At 39.0% G+C, this 9,194-nt stretch overlaps 1 long non-coding RNA gene across 1 annotated transcript; it reads left to right on the top strand.

The window, feature by feature from the left end:
• The first annotated feature begins 366 nt into the window (after positions 1-366).
• LOC103392628 (uncharacterized) lies at positions 367-8,215 on the top strand. Its single transcript, XR_522932.3, has 9 exons — positions 367-892; positions 1,770-1,848; positions 1,961-4,221; positions 4,336-4,392; positions 4,476-5,614; positions 5,692-5,753; positions 5,897-6,070; positions 6,184-6,314; positions 6,388-8,215. It is a non-coding gene; the product is annotated as an uncharacterized LOC103392628 (long non-coding RNA).
• Positions 8,216-9,194: the final 979 nt, after the last annotated feature.

Raw genomic sequence — 9,194 nt, 5'->3', positions numbered from 1 at the left:
ACGATGTGGACTTGTTTTTTATTCAACACTGATATACTCACAGGTAATTGAAGACACCAAGATATTTAAAAATCTCTAATTTTAGTTCTCAATTGCATCTGCTGCCACCTAGTGGAATCAATCCTTTTGCATGTCACTGCTGCATAAACAAATATTAATCATTTGCCCTTTCTTCCTTTCCATGTACCTAATTTATATTAAATTTATTTATTGAACATTTCAGTATATCTTACAAAGATGCATCTTAGTTTTGAAATGATCATTTAAGTCTATAATTATTTAAAACAACAAAACACTAAAAACAAATCATAGAAAACTTAGGGTTAGGGTTATTATAAACAACACCAATCTGTCAGAGAGATGATAAACGTATCACATATTTTGCAAATTATTTATTGAAAAGTAATTTGAGGTATACATAGCTTTGTTGCGATTTGTTTAAATATACTGTATTTAATGCTTGTCATTGTTTTGTGGCCAGTATCATCGAATATAAAAGCACAGATGGGTCGAACAACTGTTTGTATTTTATTAATAAAAATTGGGAAGAGATTATTTATTAAATTAACGCGGTGCTCGAACTTCCATGCTGAAACTGGGCACTGACAGCAACTTTCTCGCTTTGCTTTAGCGGATGCGCAAACCGGACATTTGCAGAGGCTGTCGCTAAACTCTATTGAAGTTTGTCTAAAGGGAGTCGCCGGTTTAGTTTTTTTCTTTTTGATGTCCGAAATGGCGCCCATCCGCCCAATTGACGTAGCCAATCGGGCCGCTCGCGGCGCATGATGTAAGACGCTTTAATGTGTGCCGCGTCCTTTAAAAGCCGCAGGTGCCGGCAGTTACTCGTTAATGGCGGCTCGACCTGGTCCGGTTAAATGACGCAGCTAGAAAAGTGAGTGACTTTTGGACTTTTATTCCCTACTTTTGGCGTTTTGATACTGTATAATTACTTGTAGTACTCTGTAGCTAAAACCTCACTTAGTGGTAGAGGCAGACAGCAACACTTAGACTGGGTTTATTTCTGTTAAAAGGGCGTTTTTGTTTTGTCCCCTGTTGCTTTTGCTAAAATGCTAGCTCAGTGAATGGCTAACCTTTTCCTGTTTTAGTTTGTATAGTAAATTTAAATTCAGTATAAACATTTACACAGACCACCTTCCAGTGGACTCACCACTCGCAGGAAGGTTTGGGGGGGGTGGTATGGTGCAATGTTATTTGGGTGGCGACTGCTGCCCCCGCGACCTGGTAACGGATAAGCGGATGAAAATGGATGGATGGATGGCATTTACACAGATTTCCATTTCCCACCAAGTTAAATGTGTTTTATGGGATATATGCCCAGGATATTTCATTCCTTATTTAATGAGGCAAGTGTGTTTTGCTAATTTGGGCTATATGAATGAAATTGACTTGAATTGAAATGGAAATACTTTTTTTATTTATTGCTTTGCTGAGACTAATTAAGTAATGACTTACCTACAGTATGTCAGAAGTTTAATGTCATTCCTTATTTAATACTGAAGTCTTATGAGACCTTTGTTTTGTTAATTTGGGCTTTACAAATAAAACTGACTTAACTTAAGGAGGAAAACCTTTTATTACTTTGCTGTAACTAATTAAATAACTTGCCTGTGCCAGAATGTTTGTTCCTTGAATCATATTTTACCACTTTAGTGTTTAATGTGCAGCTTCAGTGTCTTCTACAGTAAATTTCTAAGAGACTCTTTTTACATTCTATTTAATTTGTAATCAACAATGTTTTAAATGAACAGATGCGTTGGGATTTCTGCACACGGAGACCAGGTTGGAGTTGTCAAGCATCAGAGTTCACTCCTGAAACTGTAAGATAAGGTGAGCCACCTGTCAAACTCAGTATTTTAAATTTAAAAAGAGAGAATTTAAAAAAAATATCACACCCAACCTTCAGTACTTAACATGACTTGTCTCTGGGTTCATTTTCCAGATTGGTCATCCTGAAGATCTTCAACACAGTAGGGAACATCGTTTTTCTTTTATTCCCCGTGGCCGCCGTGCCGCTGTTGCACCTTGCCTGGACGCTCCTTGCCTGGACGCGCCTTGCTAGGCTGCTGTTCATAGCTGTATGTGTGTGGTTGAGTGTGGGTTGTGTGTGTGTGTGTGTGTGGGAAACTTTAATACATACCAACAGAAAATGGCCACATGTCTTTTTGTCTTGTTTGTTTCCTTTCTGGTTTTCCTTTCTTGAGTTTCCAGGCTGTGGAATCTGGGTTTTGGAGCAAGAGCCATAAACTGGAGGATGGTTAGCTAGTCAGTGTAGTCTTACAGGTGGACGGCTCTCTGCTCAGAGTTGTTGTAACTCTGGTCCCTTTTTTCTAATGGTGTGGATGTGGAACTGCTGAGCAAGTAGGTAAATGTTGGCTCTGATTTCTGACCGTGTTGGTTCAGTATTTGTAGTTGATGGAGTGTCTGCAGGGTGTCATTTGGACTCGAAGTGTGTGACTGCAGTGGTTTTGAGCTCAGCAGTTTGGAGTGTGGGTGTGACGATGTGCTGTTTCAATATGTGTACTAACAATGATTGCTTTGTAGGTGCTGTCGTCAAAGGGTGAGTCCAAAACTTTTATTCCCCTTCTTCCGGATGGCTAGCCTGTCAGCCTCCGCCTGTCCCTATCCTTAGATTTTTAGTCAGGAATAGAGTTTATTACTTAAACCATAAGTGTTATTTTGCTGTCATTTAATCTAATTTAATCACTGAGATATGGCTGAACAATGTGGTGCATAATATTTATAACAAAATACTATAAGTGCAACAACTGAATTTCCTCCAAGACTGCAGATGAAGAGCGATACCAGGTATGTACCCTGTTGATGGGTACACACCTGGAAGGTAGGTGCCTGGCTCCATGCCATAACCATTTTTTCTTTTCAGATTCTACTGAAGGAAGACAACCAGTCTTGTGGGAGGAAATAAAGTAAATAGCGATTTAGTTGCGCGATTAAAATGTGACACCATTTCTGTTCTTTCCCAGCCGCCGTGCTGATCGTGCGCTCTATCATGGCCTCCTACCATGACCTTTTTTCCAGCTGCCGTGCTGATCTGTTACTGTATTGTCTTTTCATAAAAATTTTGCGTAACAATGGCTAGTTGTCGGTCAATGTTAAGTAGACATAATTGCCACAGTTCAGTCTAAAATATGTACTATGTGTGTCAAGTTCAGGAGTGTAGCATAAAATTCTCTTCTCTATATGCTGGGCTGTGGATGTGTATGTTTGTGTGGGACCAGATGTTGAACCAGACTGACATGTTTCTCACCTCTGAAACAAGATTAGCTTAGTTTGAATTGTAAGACTGCCTTGTTTTGGCCACTGTGTCAAAAGGCTGATGTCCTGAAAGGGTTTTATGCCATTGTGGTGCTTCCTCTTCCTCCCATGTCTACCTGTCTCCTGTCCTTTGTTTCCTAGTGTGGCCTGTGTAGTCCTACTGGCAGTTTATATTATTTAGTATTCCACGAATTTACGTCCCGTTTGCGTGCATTCTCCATTTTGCGTTGCCGTCATTTTCGACACTTTCGGATGTCGTCCTTCCTTCTGACAACTTTGGATGTCCTGGTTGCTGTCAAATCCCGGCTGTCCAGTTGCTGTCAAATCCCGGCTGTCCAGTTGCTGTCCATGGTGACCCGATGAATTACTGCTGCATCGATCAACGTGGTGTTCCAGCACTCCGATATCAAGAATTTACTTGCCTTTGTACTTTTTGGTAATGTATTAATGTACCATCTGTAAATTTGTATTCTTGTGCTTGCCTTTGTACCACTTGTAAATGTGTATTCATGTGCTTGCCATTGTACCACTTGTAAATGTATTCATGTACTTTTTGTTAATCTATATTTATGTACTTTTTACCTCCTTGTAAATGTATACATGTGTACATCTGTTTGACTATTAGTTATCTAAGCAGCTAGCTCACAGGAGTCTAGCGTTTGCCTCTGAAACAGAACTGTTTATTGTTGACTGTTATTGGTTTAATGACTGTTTAAACTGGGTTAATTTTGCAAAGATGTTCTACGATCAGTGTATATGTGGGTGGTGGAGGCTTCACCAGTCAGTTAAACAGGTAGGAGTCCTTGGTTAATTCCTGCCTCAGATGGGCCGTTGGAAACGCTGGAAATCTGCCATTCTGGAATGAAGGGTGAAAGTGGCCCAAGTGAACAAACTTGTGAGGTCTTCTCAGCCCCAAGATGTCTTCAGGTTTGTTCTTCACATTGAACATAGATTTAATTTTTAAGGACAACAGGCTTGTTCTTTGCGGGTATATTTGTTTTTGATTCATCACGTTGCTTACTCTTATTTTGGATCTAATAGACTTGAGACTACAGTCAAACCAAGATAATCCAGACCTTCCTACTCGGGTGTCTTGAGGTTTGTAGTAAATTATAATCTCTATCATGGTCAGTTTGATATCAAGTAGAAAACTTGTCTCATGTTCATGTTCTCGTCCCCAGGGGCCCAGACTCATCACAACTGATCGGAATTTCCATTCTCATCCCTGCTGGGTTGTATATGGATTTATTTTATTTTCTATGTAATCATCTTTAGCTCCATGGTTCACTGGTGTATATTTTGTTGTGTAAGTTGATCAGGGTCACTACTAGACCCTGTAGTTTCAGGGTTACTACTAGACCAAACTAGTTTGCAGCAGTAAGGCTAGTGTATGAGTTGGATGTTAGGGGTCATTTATCAGTTTACTGTTCAGTAATTTAAATTACCATAGATTGGTTTTAAATTACCGTTCAGCCTTTAGATGTTGTTTTTAAATGTTAAACTTTCCATGTCAAATTTAAACTCACCAGTTCTGTCACGCAGGCTGTATTTGGCCTTAAATTGTCTTTAATGGCATTGAACAGTTTAGCCTGTTAGTTCTGTCTTGTTTCCCTTTGCCAAATCAATTTTCTACTAAAGAACTGTGTACCCTTCTGTGGTACTTAGATGGCGTGTTGGGAGGCCTCCCAGCAGAGGAATATTGTCCTCTGCTAAAGTCGTTTTAGTGGCTAGACACAGGGCTTAGTTGACAAATATATCTGGCTAGGCATACAGGTTAGATTGCGCGTTTAGGTTCCTTATTAGGAAATATATTTGGCAAAGGGGCAACCTAAGACTTGGTAAAAATTAAGTTGATATTAACTATATAGACAAGATCTGTGGGCTAAATAGCAGAAGATTAACGTAACCATTTTGTTGAAGTAGGCAGTTAAATTTAAGAGATTTAGTGCAGTGTCCACAATATTCCATGTTGAGGGGGGTGGCAAAGGATAATGTCACTCTTGTGTAGAATGAGTTTAGGGTGGAATGATAGGTGGGGCACCTGCGAGATGGTATTCAATTGTTAATTTACTGGTGTTTAATCTGGGTCAACTGTAAATGGGCTATGATTAGTGAAGATGGTGGAGGTTGAGGGACAGGTGTAGTCTTCACCTGAGCTCTTCTGATTGACTGAACAGGTGACGCTTCTCAGTATTTCCTGTCCCACAGGTGTTGGTGCTGGGTCCAAACAATCTCTGGAAACCTGTACCGTAGGGTGAAGGTGGCCCAGGAGAACCAACTCCATAGTAGAAAGATCTTCTCAGCCACAGGATATCTTCAGGTTTGTTCTTCACATTGACCATTGAAAAAGCTTTCCTATTTATTCTGCTTCTTAAACGATCTGATCGGTGTCTCTAGGATTCTATGGACCAGTGTTTACCAAGTCTGGAGAAGATGAATCCTGGTTAAAGGGACCTGAGGTGAGCAGAAAGATTAAAATTCTGTTTGGTAATCTTTTTTAATTATTTTTTTGAGAACTCTAATTATCCAAATCTACCGCTTAAAGATGTAAATCCATGACCTCTATTGGTCACTGTAACTCAATTGCTGGTTTTGTTGTCAGGATGGTTAACCCAGTATAGGATTCCTCACTGTCATTGGAGAAGATTCAGGCAGCTCCTGCAGGGTCCACCTTAGAAGATACGTACATCTCAGGGCAGTGGTGTTTCTGCGTTCGGTTTAGCAGAATTTTAAAAATGACCTGGGATGGATCCCAGTAAGCTGAAGTTGGCTAAGTGTAAGTAAGTCCTCAATGATGGTGTTCTTTCTCATCTCATTCTTTGTATCCAGCCCTGCCCCTTTAACGTGCCTATTTTCTTCCCCCTCTTCGCTCTTGTCCTCTGTTTGCAGATGTTGGACCTGGACTGTGTCATCAAAACACATGCACAGGATGACTAATGTGAAAAAACTCCTCACGAAGAGCTCCATTTGAAAAGCCAGGATGCCGTAGACCTCAGACTACAAGATGTGGGTTTCTTGAGGTTTGTACTACATTATAATACCTAGTCTGTGTGCTGTCCATGTAGAAAACTTACTTGACTTATGTATGTTTAGATACAGCCCTCCCCCCCACCCAAGGACCCAGGCCCACCGCACCTGAGGAGGGGACAGCAGTCTGCTTGGCTGTTTTTTTTTTTTTTTTAATTATTTTAATTTTATGTATATTTGTATTTCCATACAGTTGCCCATTTACGATCAACATGACTTCTTATGGATATTCTTAGATTTGGTCTTTGGTCACTGATGACTAACTACACGCTTGAACCCAGTTTTAGTTTAGCTTTGCTTTAGTTTCCAGTCAGAGTTTAATGAGCTGGATTTCCTTCACAATACTAACTTCTACTAACAACACTCCACACTACTGTTCTAAACGTTCATCACCCTTCTTCTTCTTCTTCTGGGTACTTTTAAGGAAATCTAGTCATGAATTCTTACTGTGAGTGCTGCACCATGAATGCAGTTCCCAAAATCAGACTTGGATCCATCTGATTTTGTGATCTGGTCTGTCCATGGTACAACATAATGAGGATGTCAGAATTAATGTAGATTTAGTTAATGATCAAGCGTTTGTGGTTATTTCATCAGTGGTCTTTTGTCCAAATCATGGACTATACATCAGAAGACATGGTGGTTTAGTTTATGGTTCTGTTTGTTGTTTTTAGTTTGGGGAGGAGGTCCACAGTACTCTTGTTTTTGTGTTTGTTTAAGTTTTACTTTGGTTTTGTAGGGTAGAAGGATTCTACTGCTGGCTGGCCTGGCGGCTTCCTTTGATTTTGTTTTGTTGGGCTGGGACCTCCACCCATGGTTCTTATTTCTACATCTTGGTTTGAAGTTTCTTCACATTTGCCATATGTTTGTATGAAACAAACCCAAGTTTCCTCTTGTGTGCTTGTTTTATTTGTGTTAAAAAAAAAACTCTTCCACTTCCAGAGGAGCATTAACTATCAACTTGTAAGAAAAATGTATATATTGTGTATGTTTTCTTGTTTTTTTATTTTCAGTTCTGTCAGTTCTTGTATTATTTTTTTTTTTGCAACCATTTTGCACCAAACTAAATGTTTTGCCAAAATATCTTTCTGTATTGTAGATAGTGTTTTGAACTATCATAGCATATTTTGTTAAATTGATAAAAATTAAGTTAACGCCAAGCATTATTGTCTAACTTTTAGCTTTCCATACTTTTATCATACAACAATCACCATTATTTGACATGTAATCCAAAAATGTATTTTTATATATATATATATATGCAACGTAACGGTAGATTTCAAGTTTGTCAACCATTTGTCAAGCAGCCAACAGGAATGCATGCAGCAGAGGTTCGTGGGGGCCCTGATGTGTCCCTACCTGCCTGTGGACATCTGTCTACCCTCCATCTTGCTCTCCATGACACCCACAGTCTTAGATCATCTCCTCCGTCTCTACGCTCCACTTGCGTTTGGCTCGTGTGGAAACGGCGTAGAGCGTCACCAGCTTTTCTCCCGCCTGGCACTTTGATGTCTCAAGTGTGATTGCTCTTGGACTGTGTCTGCTTTCCCTTGAAGGTTTGACGGGTCGAGCAGACGGGCCTCTCAGGTTTGAGCCAGGGCCAGTGATCCAGGACTAAAACATCAGTTGGCTGACTGTGGGATACTGTTTCAGGCTGAGTGCTGCACAAGCATAGGGGTTCTTCTTTTGCAAACAACACACACTTTTGATGTGCCTTGGTGCAGTCAGACACATAGACCATTGATAGATTAATGAGTTTCACTGGGTAATTTTGAACATTCTCTACTGTACAAACAAGCAGTGGAGTATGGTGTGTTTGAACACAATGGAGGGTAGACACATTTAAAATCTGAAAGATTTGACATGGCAAAACAAAACAGACTAGATTTAAGAGTAAAACATGTATATATGTGTTAATTTTGTATTTATGTATATATATATTTTATATATGTATTTGTATGTATATATATATAAACATACACATCTATAATATATGTGTATATGTATTTTTTATATATGTATAAATGTATATCTGTAAATTTATATATATATATACACATTTACAATATACTGTATATGTATGTATGTATATATATTTTTTTTAAACTGTTGCTTTTGTTTTCCCTGAGCCTTTGCAAATAGCTATTTTCATCATTACATAAATATTTGTTTACAAATATTTTTTATGTACTCTATATTGTTTTGTTTTTTCTCTTGTTGTTTTGTGCAAAATGTACTACTCGTTTGTATATTTTTGACCCCTTTATGAAAATATTTCAGGCTAAAGTTTGACTGGTTTTATAAATACATCTTCATTCCAAGTATAATAGGTGAAGATTTGCCGATTGTCCATTCAGCTGCAGGTTCTCCAGAGTCCCAGGTCATCTGCTGAGCTTAACATACCTGGGAGACCACCACAGCCGGGCATTAGCTGTTACTATTGTTGTTCAAGTCCCTCATCAATTATGCAGAAGCTGCTGTTTTTCTCTTCTCTGATTATCTGGATCCACTTGTATTAAAGGATCTTCTCTCAGGTGAGATAAAAAGTGAAGGTTGTAAATAAAAGAAAGAACTCTGTTGTCTGAGTGGACTTTTCTGTGGCCACCTGTGTGGTGAGAACAAACAGATTAATGGTCAGTCTGACCACACACACAGGTGGTTTTAGACACAACTAAGTCAGGCAGTGGTAAATAACTTTGAAATACTATCTCTGTTGCACTTTCTTGTGTGTTAAGTTTTTAGTTACCCGTAAAATTAAATTAAAGATAATAGTAGATGGAACTTTCACCATATTGAGGGGCATGAAATGCATTAAAAAAATGTTCCTAATATTAGAGTTAGTTGGGTTATGGTAACCTGAAGTTCTACAAAGT

The sequence above is a fragment of the Cynoglossus semilaevis genome, chromosome 17 (genome assembly GCF_000523025.1).
Source record: "Cynoglossus semilaevis isolate Cse_v1.0 chromosome 17, Cse_v1.0, whole genome shotgun sequence".
NCBI lineage: Eukaryota > Metazoa > Chordata > Actinopteri > Pleuronectiformes > Cynoglossidae > Cynoglossus > Cynoglossus semilaevis.
Note: the sequence above shows the minus strand (reverse complement) of the source record. Positions and strands in the feature narration are given on the sequence as shown.